General features: G+C 39.0%; 1 protein-coding gene across 2 annotated transcripts in view; it reads right to left on the bottom strand.

Annotated features, from left to right (window-relative positions):
• The window catches only part of CTBP1 (C-terminal binding protein 1), a 408,406-nt gene that overhangs the window by 328,575 nt on the left and 61,141 nt on the right, over nt 1-18,690 (bottom strand). The window contains exon 4 of one of the 2 annotated variants that reach the window (XM_043544846.1): nt 3,102-3,200. The exons of the other annotated variant lie outside the window; for it this stretch is intronic. The gene's annotated coding sequence lies outside the window, so the exon portion shown is untranslated. The remainder of the gene's footprint in view (nt 1-3,101; nt 3,201-18,690) is intronic. 2 annotated transcript variants of the gene reach the window in all.

The following is an 18,690-nucleotide window of genomic DNA, read 5'->3' as shown; positions in this document are numbered from 1 at the left end:
TTGGGGAGTGGTAAATAGTAAAGGAGGACAGGCCAATACTACGAGCAATCTGGACTGCTTGGTAAGCTGGCGTAAGGAAACATACTTTTCAATATGTCCAAATGTAAGGCCATACTTCTAGGAGCAAAGAATGTAGGCCACTCTTACAAGATGGAGGGGACTAATCAGGGAAGCAGTGCCACTGAAAAGATTTGGGGGTCATAGCTGATAATCAACTGAACAGAAGCTCCCAGTGCAATACTGTGACCAAAAGGGCTAACATGATCGTCAGATGCAGAAACAGGAGAATATCATGCAAGAGTGAAAAGGTTATATTACCTCTGTATGTAGCACTAGTGCAACCACTCCTGGAACCACTACTGGAATACTGTGTCCAGTTCTGGTTTTCACAAGTCAAAAAGGATGTGAATACCTTGGAGAAAATTCAGACATGAACCACAAGAATGAATAGAAGGTTAGAAAAACATGCCTTACAGTGAGACTCAAGGAGCTCCCCCTATGTAGCTTAAAGAGAAGATTAACGGGTAGTCTGTAAGAACCTACATGTGGAACAGCAATTTGATAATAGAAGGTGTCACAGCCTTACTAGAACTCCCACAGCTGGATACTGTTAGGATATAGCTATTCAGGCCTGTCTGTAAAGGCCTATACTCTAAGAATTTAGGTGTATTCTTATCACTTAGCTAGTTATAGAGGTATAAAAGAAAGAATCAAAATCATTGTCTGCCGGTGTAAGGGCCTTCTCTTACTGTGACAGTCTGAGGCCCTGTTCTTAGGCTGAGATCTCTGGCTAAGCAACAGAGGCAGCCATAAACTGGAAAGCGAACGGTCACATCTGCACATTCCAACCTAGTCCCATTGAAATAAGGTGCTATTGAGCTGTTAGGAATACAATCCTGTCCTGATAATGCTTATCGCCTCCAGAGAAAGGGAAGTGCCTAGAAAATGTAAAAGGAAACTTAGTTTGATAGCATCCTGTCTGGCAAGAACTCACTTATCAATAGCTGGGATATGAAATCCTCACTTCTGTATTGTTTTGTCATTATAGTTCCCACTTTGCTATTATTTGTCTGCATAATCTGTCTGGTTCTGTGATTGTTTCTGTCTGCTGTATAATTAATTTTGCTGGGTGTAAACTAATTAAGGTGGTGGGATATAATTGGTTACATAATCATGTTACAATATGTTAGGATAGGTTAGTTAAATTTCAGGAAAATGATTGGTTAAGGTATAGCTAAGCAGAACTCAAGTTTTACTATACAGTCTGCAGTCAATCAGGGCGTGTGTGGGTGTCGGGGGGGGGGGAATGGGAACAGGGAATGGGGGTGGGGAAATTGGAATCATGTTTTGCTAAGGGGGGGGAATGGGAACAGGGACACAGGTGTAAGGCTCTGTGGTGTCAGAGCTGGGAAGAGGGACACTAAGGAAGGAAACTGGAATCATGCTTGCTGGAAGTTCACCCCAATAAACATCGAATTGTTTGCACCTTTGGACTTCGGGTATTGTTGCTCTCTGTTCATGCAAGAAGGACCAGGGAAGTAAGTGGGTGAAGGAATAAGCCCCTAACCAGGCAACTGTGGTTTTGGTCCCACCACGTTGTCCCATGTGTTCTTAAGCTTCACATCACCTGAGTAGGCTGCAGCAGTGTCTCTTTTTTTGGTCTCTCTCGCAAGCTTCCTGGGCACAGGCTCTGTCAGTTTTCCTTCATGGAAATGGAATCCTGTGGCTCAGTTGCCCTAGGCACCCAGGTCCAGCGCTGAGTCCCCACACCCACACTCCCCAGTAGCTTAAGCACATCCGCCCTGGAGCTCCAACCTTCGAGGCACTGTGGGTTTACAGTTAACCTCTTCAGAGACATGTGATTATGGAAGCAAACAGACAACCAAGCTTTGCAAAGGGCTCCAAAAACCAATCACTCTTTACTTTAGCTAGCATACAAATACACACACCTAGACAATTTCCTATGGTTACACTAAAGCAGTTTTACTCAGGAAATTTATATAATGGATTTATTTCAGTCTTTCAGTTGCATGTGAGGATGGGTTACACATGCATTTGGCATGATGGTTGCAGAAGGTTATTAAATAATTAAGATCACTATTAGATGAAGATCAGCCAATCAGCTTCATTACTAACTGTCAAACAGCACTGCTTTTACACGGCATGAGAAGTTTTTAAACCAGAATGAGGACTTACATTTTAAAGTTACATGTTTAATATTTAATTTTCTAGCACTGAGAAGATTTATCCTTGTTACATTACCTCCACTGTACATTTCCCAAAAAGGAATCATCTGACACAGTCATTTAATTTTGTCTCTTCACACATTAAAGGATTTCATTTAAACCAACTAAATATGTATGCACTTCTTTATGCAGAGGGCAGGGGGGTGGGTAGCAGGAAATACAACCTTAGTGCTTAATCAATGAGCCCCAGTAATTACACTTGTATGAGAGTATTTTTCAAAAATAAATAAAATGAATACCTGTACTCCAGTCTGTCAAAGTAGTGGATTTTTTTAATTCCAAATATTTTATATTCAGCAGTTGCTAAATACATTACAGTATATACTGTATTCTATATATAAACACATACCATACAAAACAATTTGTAACTCTTCAAGGGGTCATTATACTCATCCTGCCATTTCACTTCAGAAATGACAAACTGACCTGGCTATATCCCTGCAAAAGGAGTTTTATCTGTTAATTAATAGTATGATTATACAGAAATGATGCTAATGTATTTACATCATTAGCCTTTGTGTAAAGCCAATCTTTTAAGCTTCAGGAATAAGGCTAGTTCTGTGTCAGCATATAGGCTCCCACAATAAAATATAAAATTTAAAACCAAACAACATTGTTAAAACAAATATTAGAAGAAATTAGTTGAAAGATTATGTTTCATCCATAAGACCTTAGTTAAACTGGAAAAATTTCAAGAATAGCTTTAGAAAAGAAAAATTTGGTACAAAGAAAGAAAATGATTAAACAAAGAGAATGGGAAAATAAAAATAAGGGGGGAGAATAGTATAATGGAAGATCAGGTGCACTAAAAAGTAACTAAATGGATCTCACCGTAAAATATTGTTTGGTACTCACCAAAGGCCAAAAAAAGAACACCTCAAGGACGAAAGGGTGATTCTGAGAGAATAGTCGTGTGGTAATTTTATGTAGTTTGTATGAAACAGCTCAAGAATGCTGGAAGAGAAAAGAAAAGTAACACAAAACTCCAAATGTGTAAAAAAACTACACACAAGGAAACACCTAATTAAAAACCCCAAAAGTAAAACACGAGAATATCTACTGTGAAGTCTATCATTTAATATGATTGATAACTAGTTTATATAATATAGTACTAATCAAAAGTATCAAACTTGACATAATTAGCACAAGAGAGCAATAAAACAAACCAAATTAATTATAAAACTAAGTATTAAAGAAGAAAGTTTTAAAACACATTTGAAGACTATCACAAAATTATTACAGGTAATGTTGGGTAAAATGTTACATCAAGCTGGCTCAGGGCCCAGTCTTGTAATTCTTATTCAGGTAAGATACACAGTGACATTATACTAATGACTACAGATTCAGGTTCAGAGGTGCTGTACTTGGAAAGTGCAAGTAGAAAGACTAAGCCTAATGAAGGCTATAAAATATTAGAAAGATTACAGATCTGAACAAAATCCTGCCCAAAATAATAAAATTACTAATAAAAAAAGGAAACACAAATCCAAGTTGGAGATCTGGTTAATGTGTTTTCTTGCCAACTTAACCTGAGTAAATATTAATTTGCTATTCTGATCTAAAGTATCCTTCAAATATTGTATACTACACATGCTCACTCAATGCCACAACATTTGTGTTGAGCACTTTACGACATTAAATTTCAATGTTTATAAAAATAAATTTAGCAAATGTAGCAATAATACTTCTAAAGTACAGAACAAAGTAGCAGAATCACCACCAATTTATAAGGCAAACAAAGAGATCCCACTGGAGAAAGTTGTTGTAGATTGAGAGGACAACAGAGAAACTGATCTCATCTGAAAACCAATGCTTTCAGCACCTAAAACTACTTATCCCCGTCTTCAAAGTTACAATCAATTAACATTGATGATACCTACGGCTTTGAGAACCAAAGCTAGTAAAAACACAACTCTCAAAGAACCAACATCAGTCATTATGTAAAAATCAGTTCTTAGAGCATGTACTTGCAGTTAAATGATTATAAATTATGTAAAAGTTTGTTTACAGTTTAATATGAAGACAATATGTAAAATTAGAGAAAAAAACTGACACACATTCCACATACAATAAACTCTAGGGTTCTACCTACTTAGACTGTAAACCCTGCAGGACTAAGACCACTCTGCTTTCTGTGTTTGCAGATCACCCAGCACAATGGGACCAGTGACCAATCAACCACCAATTCTCATTTCATAGAATATTAGGGTTGGAAGACACCTCAGGAGGTCATCTAGTCCAATCCCCTGCTCAAAGCAGGACCAACACCAACTAAATCATCCCAGCCAAGGATTTGTCAAGCCAGGCCTTAAAAACCTCTAAGGAAAGAGATTCCACCACCTCCCTAGGTAACCCATTCCAGTGCTTCACCACCCTCCTAATGAAATAGTTTTTCCTCATATCCAACCTAGACCTCCCCCACTGCAACTTGAGACCATTACTTCTTGTTCTGTCATCTGCCACCACTGAGAACAGCCTACCTCCAGCCTCTTTGGAACCCCCCTTCAGGTGATTTCCTCTTTAATTTTTTCACTTCTCCCCTTGTGTCCATTGGCTGCAGATTTGTGGTAACAACCCACTGGGGAGAGCAAACACCTGTCCCCATGCCCCGTGACCAAACACTCCAGGACAGAAGGAGAGGTGTAACTTCTAGAAACTCTTTATACTTCACCAACTCTCCTTAGAGGTTATGGGGCTCTCCTCTCCTCAGGAATGTCTGTACAAAATTACTCATGCAACCATAATCTTAACAAAAACAAATTTACTAAAAACAAAGAGAAAAAATGGAATTACAAGAAAAGAAACAGTTTGCTTAACATATCTAGACTTATATTTCTCATAAGCTAAGCTAGATAAAGCATTCTTAACTGAGTTGCAGAGACAAAAAAGAAATGTGACTAGATAACACCCCTTTCAAGCAATCCCCTCTGACTTCTCTTTTGTCAGCCTGTTAACATCACTTAGTGTCCAGAGAGCAACTCTCTTGCTGTGTCCTGTACCCAATTTTCAAGTTCCTGTGACTGGGACATCTTGCATGTTCAGACATACAATTCCTGGCCACTCATGCATGCCTCGTGTGATATAATCCATTAACAAATCAGGATGAGGTTGGATTAAAATTTACATGCAGGATCTTTTCTTGTTTAGGAGAAAAGCCACATGATTAGTGCCTCCTAATCACTTCTGGGAGTTTCCCCCCGCCTTTCTGTCTCCGAGGCCAGTATGTCAAAAGACCTAATGATTTCCATTTGTTTTGATTAAGTATGGTGATCAACTTTGATCTGTACCATTGTTCTTTTCTATAGGGGTTAGCTCACACATTCAAGCTGAATACTCTTGGTCTCCATCTCTGCTGAACAGAGATAAATAAATTTTTAAAGGGTCACATCAAAGTTTATTAAATTTACCTTACCATAAAATGTAAATTGACAATCCTTAGATCCTCTTGTCAAAGGCACCACTCCCAGTTACGGCCTTTGCACTAGGACCATATAAATATGCATTACTATTGACTGAACAAAGATCCAGACTACTTTTTATTAGACAACAACAGAGTAAGGCATGTCTATACTACATCTGGAAGCTTCTTCACTGGAGGTTTTCAAAAGGAGGCTGGATAGTCATCTGTCTTGGATTAGACACAACTCCTGCATCTAGAGACGTGCCAGGAGGGGAAGACAGCCAGAGCCAGGCGGTGGGGCTGCAGCTGCCAACCCTGCCAGGTGGTACCCCAGGGGCTGACAGTTGGAAAACTCAATGCAGTGTCCACAATGACACTGCATCAACCTAACTACATTAACCTAAGCTATGCCTCTTCTGGAGGTGGAGTTAAGTCAGTGTAGTGGGTGATTTACATTGGCGGAAGTAACATTGTAAAGTAGACACTTACAGAATTAGCTTACGTCAAGCTAATTCTGTAGTGTAGACCAGACCTAAGTCTTGATTTCCTCGACCAAAATTTTCTATCCCTCCTCCTACACTGAATGCAGTATGTTGTACATTGGCTAACAATGTGACTAGAACCCTCTGCTCCAGAGGAAGCTGCAGTAGTGGTGGTCTGTGCACTTGAAGCAACTATCACCGTGGTATCTAAGAACCAAAAACCAAATGAAGCATGTCCCAGAAACCAGGAATAGAAAAGCAACAACCATATCAGCAGTAGCATACCTTCACAGTCTCCTGGAAACTAATGATATTGTCAGATTCTGACTTGTTAAATTTCAGCACTGGACTCTATTTTCTGCTCACTGATTGGCTATTTGCTATTACCTCCTCTTGTCCCATAACTCCTAGCCCTCTTCTTGCTGCCTACTAAGCTCTTCACTAATCTTCCCCGCACTGAAATTTAAATTTTAATTGAAGGTCCAATACATAATGCAGATTATAAAGCATTTTTTGGAATCTGAGAAAATAAGGCACCATATAAATTAAAATTATTGAAAAAAAGGATCTTTTTTAACCTAATAAAATTTCAGACATGATTTGCCTAGGTTAATCCCCCACCTTTTATGATTTTTAAATGTTTACTCTTTCTCCTTACCACCTAACTTGGTAACAATAGAAAAAAATTCTCTGAGATGCTTCTATAACAGCCCATTTCTGCTCTTGATCGACTTTAATGGCATAGCACTGGACCCTATTTCACTTCTACATCTACGCATAAATTTCTGTTGTCCAACTGCAGTTAATTAAAACTGGTATATCTGCCCTTGGGTCAAATATACTCATGCTGGCCCAGAAAGAGAGGCATTTCCCCCAGGAGAGCAGAAGGTAACGTTGTTGCTGCTCTATGAAGGCTTCCATGGGGTCCAGGGGAGCAGCTTTAAGTTCTTCCAGGGGCATCACAGGAGCTCCATTCAGAGAGGCTGCTCAGGTGATATGCTGACCTTGTGCATCTCCTGACTAGCCTGGCCACTTTTAGGACTGTGCTGGACTTCTGCACCCCCACAGCCGCCATAATCTTGCCCAGTTAACTTTCCACACTGAGGGCACTACAGAAGCTCTTGTAGCCCTGGACAAAATCCAGCCCTTCTTCAAAGGACTAAGAGTATGTTAAGTCAATCATTCATGATCAAATGCAAATATACTGAATGGATTTCTAGTGGGATACACTTGTTTCCATGTGCGTACACCAAACACAAACTTATGCCAAACATTCACCTCAAGACATTTCCAACCCCTTTTTCACTAATGTTTTGGCAGAAGTTGATATATTATGTTTAAAATATGTATTTTAAATAAATTTAAATTTCACCACAATTTTTTTTAAAAAATGTGCTTCTCTGCAGTTGGAGAGTATAAAAACATCCTCAACAAAAAAGAAATATGGTCAGATTTTGTAGTATTTAGTCTTGCACAACTCACACTGAAGATAAGGGAAGTTCTATCTGAGTAAAATCTCATATGCAAATCCTTCCTCTGATCATTTGCGGCTCAAGTTTGCCACACTTACATTGACTGCTACCTTATTCCATGAGTAGATACACTTATTTCAGTTGGACTTTGAATGGAGATAGGAACTTGATGTGAGTAAGAGTGGCAGATTTGGGCCAGTATTATTTGATAACAATTCTCTAACAGTTGTTCCCAAGATTCTGCTGGTTCCTAAAGATATTGTCTCATGGACACCTCCCTTCCTATTGGCAATTGTGCAAATCATCTCCCCTCCCAATGGTAATCATGTAACCTCCTTACATCAGCTACCGCAGTTTCTTACTTAGAAAAGTAATAGGAGGAAAGTATGTTTACAACTTCAGTGATAAGTGTTTTACTCGTTTTTGGTAAAAGTTAACCACACCATTGCTTTTGCTTTTCATTATCTCCCCTGGTCCCATCTATTCTGTTTTTACCAGGTGGAAACAAAGTAGAGATCCAGCACTATGTGATCAGCCAGCTCTCTGCAGGCCAGTTCGGAAAAGCTGTGATATGGTGTTTTTCATTTCTTCCTGTCAAACTATTGTGTAGCATTGCTGGGCACTGTTAAACTACTGCATTTCACTTCAGAAATGCCTGTAGTTTAATTCTGGCAGAGTGATTCATTTCTCTGGATGGATGGATATATTTAGTTCAACCTTGCAAAATAGTCATGAAATTTTATTAGCTCAAGCATAAAAAAAAAAATCTACTTGCCCTCCCCTACCATGATGAAAAAATAAAATGATAATTTAGTCTCCTTCATGAAAATACAATTATTCACCCCAAGCAAGCAGAATTTTGCAAGGCCAGTTTAGAAGTGTCTAATACATACAGGTCTCCAAGAGTGACGTTCACCCAATGTGGTTAGTCCCATTAACATGAACAAAACTATTTACGTAAGTAATGTTCACACATCTGAGTAAATGTTGCAGAACCAGGGCTATAATTTATATATAATATTTTACATAAGGTTTGAGAATAAATTCAAATTCTGTGGAATGATGTAATTAGGATCCAACTCACAAGAGACCTGTATGTTTTAATTGTAGCTTCAGGCAATTGGAAAAAACATAATGGCCAAAAATTATGACCCAAATCTTCAAAAGAGCACAGGCCTAAAAATGGCCACAAGCATTGACTCACATGAGCAAGAAATAGGTTTTGTGGTCTGTGTATATGCATACAAAAACATGCAACCAATTATGAAGATTTGGCTCATTTCACCTATACATTTATCTTACTGGCACTAGTTATTCAAGTAAACACTGATGTCTTTCCAAATATATTTCCATCTCCCTGTTACAAATTACTTTGCACTAGATTTACTTTAAAAGAAGGAAAACACTACCCAAAATACTTCAAACATTTGAGCTGAGAAATTCTGATTTTAGGCTAGTCCTTATCATACATGTTTGAGGTAGAAAAGACCTTTTAAGTCATCCTAATACAGGACTGTTCCCTAGAGTGTATTCAGTTGTGATTCATTCTGTTGCCTCTTGTTTCTGGGTGTAATAAAAGCGTTATACAGTACAAGCTGCAAATGTGCAAATATCATATAATACACATTTTGGAATTATTGGACCAAAATGTTAAGCAGTACAGTACCACAACCAAAACACAACATAAAAATGGAGCAAAATCCTGTATATTTTTTACTTTTAAATCATAGAATCATAGAATATCAGGGTTGGAAGGGACCTCAGGAGGTCATCTAGTCCAACCCCCTGCTCAAAGCAGGACCAATCCCCAATTAAATCATCCCAGCCAGGGCTTTGTCAAGCCTGACCTTAAAAATATCTAAGGAAGGAAGGAGATTCCACCACCTCCCTAGGTAACGCATTCCAGTGTTTCACCACCCTCTTAGTGAAAAAGTTTTTCCTAATATCCAACCTAAACCTCCCCCATTGCAACTTGAGACCATTACTCCTTGTTCTGTCATCAGCTACCACTGAGAACAGTCTAGATCCATCCTCTTTGGAACCCCCTTTCAGGTAGTTGAAAGCAGCTATCAAATCCCCCCTCATTCTTCTCTTCCGCAGACTAAACAATCCCAGTTCCCTCAGCCTCTCCTCATAAGTCATGTGTTCCAGTCCCCTAATCATTTTTGTTGCCCTTCACTGGACATTTTCCAGTTTTTCCACATCCTTCTTGTAGTGTGGGGCCCAAAACTGGACACAGTACTCCAGATGGGGCCTCACCAATGCCCAATAGAGAGGAATTATCACGTCCCTTGATCTGCTGGCAATGCTCCTGCTTATACAGCCCAAAATGCCCTTAGCCTTCTTGGCAGCAATGGCACACTGTTGACTCATATCCAGCTTCTCGTTCACTGTAACCCCTAGGTCCTTTTCTGCAGAACTGCTGCCTAGCCATTCAGTCCCTCGTCTGTAGCAGCTCATGGGATTCTTCCGTCCTAAGTGTAGGACTCTGCACTTGTCCTTGTTGAACCTCATCAGATTTCTTTTGGCCCAATCCTCTAATTTATCTAGGTCCCTCTGTATCCTATCCCTACCCTCCAGCATATCTACCTCTCCTCCCAGTTTAGTGTCATCTGCAAACTTGCTGAGGGTGCAATCCACACCATTCTCCAGATCATTAATGAAAATATTGAACAAAACCGGCCCGAGGACCGACCCTTGGGGCACTCCACTTGATACTGGCTGCCAACTAGACATGGAGCCATTGATCACTACCCGTTCAGCCAGACAATCTAGCCAACTTTCTATCCACCTTATAGTCCATTCATCCAGCCCATACGTCTTTTACTTGCTGGCAAGAATACTGTGGGAGACCGTGTCAAAAGCTTTGCTAAAGTCAAGGAACAACACGTCCACCACTTTGCCCTCATCCACAGAGCCAGTTATCTCGTCATAGACGGCAATTAGATTAGTCAGGCATGACTTGCCCTTGGTGAATCCATGCTGACTGTTCTCTCGTTGGAGTCTGTTTTTGAAACTTTTTCATTGAAGAATTGGAACTTTTAGGTCTGTAATCGAGTGACCAGAGAGATTGAAGTGTTCTCCAACTGGTTTTTGAATGTTATAATTCTTGACATCTGATTTGTGTCCATTTATTCTTTTACGTAGAGACTGTCCAGTTTGACCAATGTATGGCAGAGGGGCATTGCTGGCACATGATGGCATATATCACATTGGTAGATGTGCAGGTGAACGAGCCTCTGATAGCATGGCTGATGTGATTAGGCCCTAAGATGGTGTCCCCTGAATAGATATGTGGACACAGTTGGCAACGGGCTTTGTTGCAAGGATAGGTTCCTGGGTTAGTGGTTCTGTTGTGTGGTGTGTGGTTGCTGGTGAGTATTTGCTTCAGGTGGTGGGGCTGTCTGTAGGCAAGGACTGGCCTGTCTCTCAAGATCTGTGAGAGTGATAGATCGTCCTTCAGGATAGGTTGTAGATCCTTGATGATGTGCTGGAGAGGTTTTAGTTGGGGGCTGACGGTGATGGCTAGTGGCGTTCTGTTATTATCTTTGTTGGGCCTGTCCTGTAGTAGGTGACTTCTGGGTACTCTTCTGGCTCTGTCAATCTTTCTTCACTTCAGCAGGTGGGTACTGTAGTTGTAAGAATGCTTGATAGAGATCTTGCAGGTGTTTCTCTCTGTCTGAGGGGTTGGAGCAAATGCGGTTGTATCGTAGAGCTTGGCTGTAGACAATGGATCGTGTGGTGGAAAATATTGGAAAAGCAGTATGACTTGCCCCATAACCTCAGCCGTGCAGAACACAATGCCATCCACAGCCTCAGAAACAACTCTGACATCATAATCAAAAAGGCTGACAAAGGAGGTGCTGTTGTCATCATGAATAGGTCGGAATATGAACAAGAGGCTGCTAGGCAGCTCTCCAACACCACTTCCTACAAGCCATTACCCTCTGATCCCACTGAGGGTTACCAAAAGAAACTACACCATTTGCTCAAGAAACTCCTTAAGAAAGCACAAGAACAAATCCGCACAGACACACCCCTGGAACCCCTGGGGTATTCTACCTGCTACCAAGTTCCATAAACCTGGAAATCCTGGACACCCCATCATCTCAGGCATTGGCACCTGACAGCAGGATTGTCTGGCTATGTAGACTCCCTCCTCAGGCCCTACGCTACCAGCACTCCCAGCTGTCTTTGAGACACCACTGACTTCCTGAGGAAACTACAATCCATCGGTGATCTTCCTGAAAACACCATCCTGGCCACTATGGATGTAGAAGCCCTCTACACCAACATTCCACTCAAAGATGGACTACAAGCCGTCAGGAACAGTATCCCCGATAATGTCACGGCAAACCTGGTGGCTGAACTTTGTGACTTTGTCCTCACCCATAACTATTTCACATTTGGGGACAATGTATACCTTCAAATCAGCGGCACTGCTATGGGTACCCGCATGGCCCCACAGTATGCCAACATTTTTATGGCTGACTTAGAACAACGCTTCCTCAGCTCTCGTCCCCTAACGCCCCTGCTCTACTTGCGCTACACTGATGACATCTGCATCATCTGGGCCCATGGAAAAGAAGCCCTTGAGGAATTCCACCATGATTTCAACAATTTCCATCCCAACATCAACCTCAGCCTGGACCAGTCCACACAAGAGATCCACTTCCTGGACACTACAGTGCTAACAAGCGATTGTCACATAAACACCACCCTATACCGGAAACTGTTTCCCCATGGTTATTCCCCCCGTTCCTCAAACATTCTTGTCAACTACTGGAAATGGCCCACCTTGATTAATCACTACAAAAGGTTTTCCCCCCCCCCCCCCGCTCTCCTGCTGGTAATAGCTCACCTTAAGTGATCACTCTCGTTATAGTGTGTATGGTAACACCCATTGTTTCATGTTCTCTATGTATATAAATCTCCGCAGTGTATTTTCCACTGAATGCATCCAATGAAGTGAGCTGTAGCTCACGAAACTTATGCTCAAATAAATTAGTTAGTCTCTAAGGTGCCACAAGTACTCCTTTTCTTTTTGCAAATACAGACTAACATGGCTGCTACTCTGAAACCATTCTTTAGGAAGAACTCTACACAGAATATGCTTCTCTTATACTCTAATGGTAAGATTTTCAATGAGTTTAAGGAAGTTAGGTGCTCAACTCTCACTGAAAGTCCATAGGTCTCTAGCACCTTATTCTCTTAGGTGCTTTTGAAATTCTCATCTAAAGTTATATTAGTAGTACATATTTTAATCTTTAGCTACATACAAAGTGAAGGCACTCATACATTTCTTCCTTCTCTCTCTATTAAGTTACTAAACTAAATAAACTATATTTGTCAAAAAAGCACAGAACACAGGGGAGTACAATAAACCATAGTAATGGAGAATTAATGCCCATCTGTAAAAATATAGTTTGGAGATCTAGTATGAGAGGGTAACCAAGAACAGGATTTACATTTCTGTGCTTTGCAGTATGTCCAAGTTCGGATATAACTGAAGTATTGCTAAACATACTTAGGATTACCTGAATAAAGTCAGTAAGAATTTTCCATAACCATGAGATAAACTTCCTCCACAATCAATGGTTAGCAATATTCACTGTGTCCACAATTTCACCCTCTTACAGGTGATAAACAGAATAAATACAAGTTACATTTTATCCTGTTTTATCATCACCAATTTCATTTGGTGTAAAATGGCAAAACCACACATTTGAAAAACAAACATTAAGAAGTTATTGTGCTGTTATATCATTTTCTGTTTTTTATTTCCTCATTGTTTATTGCTAGGGACATTAGATTATGTCATAAGAAAAACCTGTAACTTAAAGTGGAACGTAATATAGCAGGGAAAAATGAATACAAGAAACAAGATGACTCTGCTTCCATGAACATATTACTAGTAATGAGAAAAAGTGGGAAGACAAATGCAGAAGATATATAAGCAGAACTATCTCCATATATTTAGTAAGTTGCCCATGAGGCATCATTAGGTGTTTAAATAATAAAGCTTAGATAAAAGGTTAGAAATGATAGTTAAACATTTTTTGAGTTTATACTGCTGTCCCTATTTACTTTTTGTACACATTTTGTTTCTCTCTATTGGTTCTCAGCTGTAATTATATTATCTGCAGTCATGTGGAGACATTACATTTCTGGGCACGACAGAAAAATGTAAGATAAACAAACTAGGACAATCTGTCTAACTATTTTTGCTACTGGTGTTATTTCCACTAGACTAGCATAGTGGATGGATCATTCAGCAAGAAATCAGTTAACATTAGTAGCATGACTTCAGTGCGCTTTGGATCATGCTCTGTGGTAATATTTGTCCTGGTACTCGTTAGTACTCTGCAACCTCTACGAGACAACCATAAAGTACACTACAATGACGAAAAAACAAAAACAAACCTGAAACAAGCAAGAGTTGCCATTAAAAAGTAGTTACGTGCCAATTGTTACCATACAGTAGTATCTGAGATTTCCTTTTTAAGTATAGGGGAAAACTTTGGTAAAGTATATGTGGTAACTGTATAGCAATAGTTAGCAAATGTAGACATTTTTAAAATTGATTCTATTATGTCTATACATACATAGTAAGAAAGACAAGGTGGGTGAAGTAATATTTTACTGGACCAACTTCCATTGGTGAAAGAGACAACCTTTTGAGCTTACATGGAGCTCTGAAAAAGGTCTGAAGAAGACCTCTGTGTAAGCTCAAAAGATTGTCTCTTTCACCAACGGGTCCAATAAAAGATATTATCTCATCCACTTTGTCTCAAATATCCTGGGACCAACATGGCTATAACAAGACTGCATATACTTACATATAATATTTGAAAACTTGGGGTATTTGTAGGTGTCTGCCACATACCACCAAGTCACACTAGGATATAGAATGACTGGTGCCTTAAGCACCTATCTATAATGTGTAGGAAAAAAGGCTGTGTGATCATGTCAGACTTCAGTCAGAGTGACACATTCTGGAGGTCTCATGCTGCCAGCAGGCAAACATCCTTGGAATTTCTAATTATTACACATAAAAATTTCCTATCTCAAAAAGTGCTGCATCCAACAAATGGGAATTCTGTAGTAGACCTTATATTGAGAAATAAAGGAACTGATCACAGAAATTAGTGGTAGCTTAGGTACAAGTGATCATGATTTGATCACATTTATAATGTGCAAACAAAATAAAGTCCAGACCAGTGATATATATACTTGGTGCTTTAAAAGAACCAATTTCATAAAACTGAAAACAATTATGAGCTAAATGAAAAGGAAAGAAGAATTTAATCATTAATGTGAATGATAATTCAGAATTATTTAAGAACACTTTACTAGATGCCCACAAAGCACAATACTACAATTGAGGGGAAAAGGTCATTCATTAACAAAACAAACAAACAAACAAACAAACAAAAAACTTTGTTTAGAAAGTGAAGGCAGCTATAAAGAAATAAAATACAACCAATGGAAGAAAGGGGAAGTTGACAGTAATGAATATAAATTAGGAGCTAGTAACTGTAGAAAATTGTTAAGGGAAGCAAAGGGACACAGGGAGAACTCTATGGCCAGCAGAGTTAGAGACAATAATAAGGAGTTTTTAAAGTATATTAGGAGCACAACAAAAAATCCTGACAATGGTATTGGTCCCTTACTAGATAGAAATGGTAGAATTATCAGTAATAATGCAGAAAATGTTAAATAAATATTTTTGCTCTGTATTTTAGAAAAAAGTAGATGACGTAGTCATATAATATGATGACGCTCTTTCCATTCCACTAGCAGTCTCAGGAGGATGCTAAACAGAAGCTACTAAAATTAAACATTTTTAAATCAGGTCCAGATAACTTGCATCCAAGAATTTTAAAACAACTGGCTGAGGAGCTTGCTGCACCATTAATGCTGATTTTCATTAAATCTTGGAACATCAGAGAAGTTCCAGAAAACTAGAAGAAAGATAATGTTGTTCCAATATTTTAAAAAGGGATGACCTGGGAAAGTGTAGACCTGTCAGCCAGATACTGATCCCGGGAAAAATAATGGAATGTCTGATATAAAACTCTTAATAAAGAATTGAAGTAGGCTAATTTAATTAATGCCAATCAACACAGGTTTATGCAAAATAGAACCTGTCAAACTAATCCAATATTTTTTTATGATATTATAACATTTGGTAGATTAATGGTAACGGTGCGGATGTAATAAATTTAGACTTCTGTAAGGCATCTGACTTGGTCCCACGCGATATTTTGATTAAAAAATAGAATATAAAATTAACGTCACACATTAAATGGATTAACAAGCTGGCTAACTGATGGGTGTCAAAATGTAATTGTAAATGGAGAATCTTCGATTGGGTGCATTTCTACTGGAGTCCCATAGGGATCTGTTCTTGGTCCTATGCTATTTAACATTTTTCATGAATGGCCTGAGAAAAAACAAAATGATCACTGAAAGTTTTCTGATGACACAAAAATTGGGGAAGCATAAATAATGAAGAGGACAGGTCACAGATACAGAGCGATCTGGATAGGTTGGTAAGCTGGACACAAGCCAACAATATGCATGTTAATACAGAGAACTGTATATATGCATCTAGGTACAAAGAATACAGGTCATACTTCAAAGATTTGGGTGCGGGGGGGTCTCTATCCTGGGGGGGGTGGATAATCAGCTGAACATGAACTTCCAAAACAATGCTGTGGTCTAAAGGGCTAATGCGATTCTTGGATGGATAAACAAAGGAATCTTGAGAGATTTTTTTTTATTTCTATATTTGGCACTGGTGTGAAAGCTACTGGAATACAGTGTCCAGTTCTGGTGCCCATAATTCAGAAAGGATGTTGATGCACTGGAGAGGGTTTAGAGACGAGGCACAAGAATGATGAAAGGATTAGAAAACCTGCCTTATCGTGAGAGACTCAAAGTGCTCAATCTACTTATCGTAACATAGAGAAGGTTAAGGAGGTGACTTGATCGTAGTCTATAAGTATCTACAGAGGCAACAAATACTTGCTAATGGGCTCTTCAGTCCAGTAGAGAAAGGTATAGCATGATCTAATGGCTGGAAGTTGAAGCTAGACAAATTCAGAGTGGAAATAAGGCATACATTTTCAACAGCGAGAGTAACTCATCATTAGAACAATTTACCAATGGTCGTGGTGGATTCTCTGTCACTGGCAATTTTTAAATTAAGATTGAATGTTTTTTCTAAAAAGATATGCTCAAGATATTATGGGAAGTTCTCTGGCCTAAGTTATACAGATGTCAGACTAGATGATCACAATAGTCCCTTCTGGCCTTGTAATCAATGAACCAGGCTCCAAGCAGGAAACCTAGAGACTACAGATCCCCTCTCCCAGACCCAGTCACCTGCAGCTGCCTCCCACCATAGTCTGTTGAGTTCCCACCAAGCTAACCATAGCTTGCCAAAATTGGCATATCATTTGTAGCCAGCATCACAAGATATTTTACTTGCCAGACACGCTAAAGATTCATATATCCCTGCTTGTTTCAACCACCATTCCAGAGGACATGTGTCCATGCTGATGATGGGTTCTGCTCGATAATGATCCAAAGCAGTTCAGACCGAAGCATGTTCATTTTCATCACCTCAGTCAGATGCCACCAGCAGAGGGTTGATTTTCTTTTTTGGTGGTTCAGGTTCTGTAGTGTCCACATTGGCCTTTTGTTCTTTTAAGACTTCTGAAAGCACGCTCTATACCTCCTCCCTCTCAGATTTTGGAAGGCACTTCAGATTCTTAAACCTTGCGTTGAGTGCTGTGGCTATCATTAGAAATCTCATATGGTACCTTTTTTGAATGTTGTCAAATCTTCAGTGAAAGTGTTCTTAAAAACGAACAACATATGCTGAGATAATCCAAGATGGCTATAACATGAAATATATGGCAGAATGCGGGTAAAACAGAGCAGGAGACATACAACTCTTCCCCAAGGAGTTCAGACACAAACTTAATAAATGCATTTTTTTTTTTAAAAAAAAGTGTCATCAATATGGAAGGATGTCCTCTGGAATGGTGGCCAAAGCATGAAGGGGCATATGAATGTTTAGCATATTTAGCACATAAATACCTTGCAATGCCGGCTACAAAAAGTAGCATGCGAATGCCTGTTCTCACTTTCAGGTGACATTGTAAATAAGAAGCGGGCAGCATTGTCTCCCGTAAATGTAAACAAACTTGTTTGTCTCATCAATTGGCTGAACAAGAAGTAGGACTGGGTAGACCTGTAAGTGCGAAAGTTTAACATTGTTTTGTTTGTGTGTGCAGTTATCTAACAGTCATGTGCAGTTGTGTAAAAAAAAAATCTATATTTGTAAATTGCACTTTCACGATAAAGAGATTGCACTACAGTACTTGTATTAGATAAATTGAAAAATACTATTTCTTTTGTTTTTTTACAGTGCTAATATTTGTAATCAAAAAAATAAAGTGAGCATTGTACACTTTGTATTCTGTATTGTAACTGAAATCAATATATTTGAAAATGTAGAAAACATCCAAAATATTTAACTAAATGGTATATTATTGTTTAACAGCACGATTAATTGCGCAACTAATCGTGATTATTTTTAATAGTTTGACAGCCCTAATTTTATTTAAAAAATACAAAGAGGGGCTCTCTCTTTCCCATTTAGCTGTTTCTTCCAAACCCTCCAGCATAAATCCAGACAAGAGAGATACTTCCTTGTACTAATATGTTTGGGCTGATACAATAAGGTATTTAATGCAACTGCCTTATATTGGTAAATAAAAAACAAACAACCGGAAGACAATGTCTAATATTAACTAGAAGTAAAACTCAAACAAAAACAGAAGTGGAATTTTGGCCTGAAAAAATAGATTAGATGGATAGATATAGATATAACAGGTAACATATTACCCTTCGCCAAGTTTCCCTAAATCAATTAAGACACGTGAAATTTCACATCAATAAGTAGCATAAGCAGGCCTTGAAAAATCCACTTGCCCAGCGCAAGTAGAAATCTTCCATAGGTAAGTGCTTCTTTATGTTTTGCTGAATCTAAGTTTTTAGTGTAAAAAATCAACAAA

The sequence above is a fragment of the Chelonia mydas genome, chromosome 4, assembly GCF_015237465.2.
Source record: "Chelonia mydas isolate rCheMyd1 chromosome 4, rCheMyd1.pri.v2, whole genome shotgun sequence".
NCBI lineage: Eukaryota > Metazoa > Chordata > Testudines > Cheloniidae > Chelonia > Chelonia mydas.
Note: the sequence above shows the minus strand (reverse complement) of the source record. Positions and strands in the feature narration are given on the sequence as shown.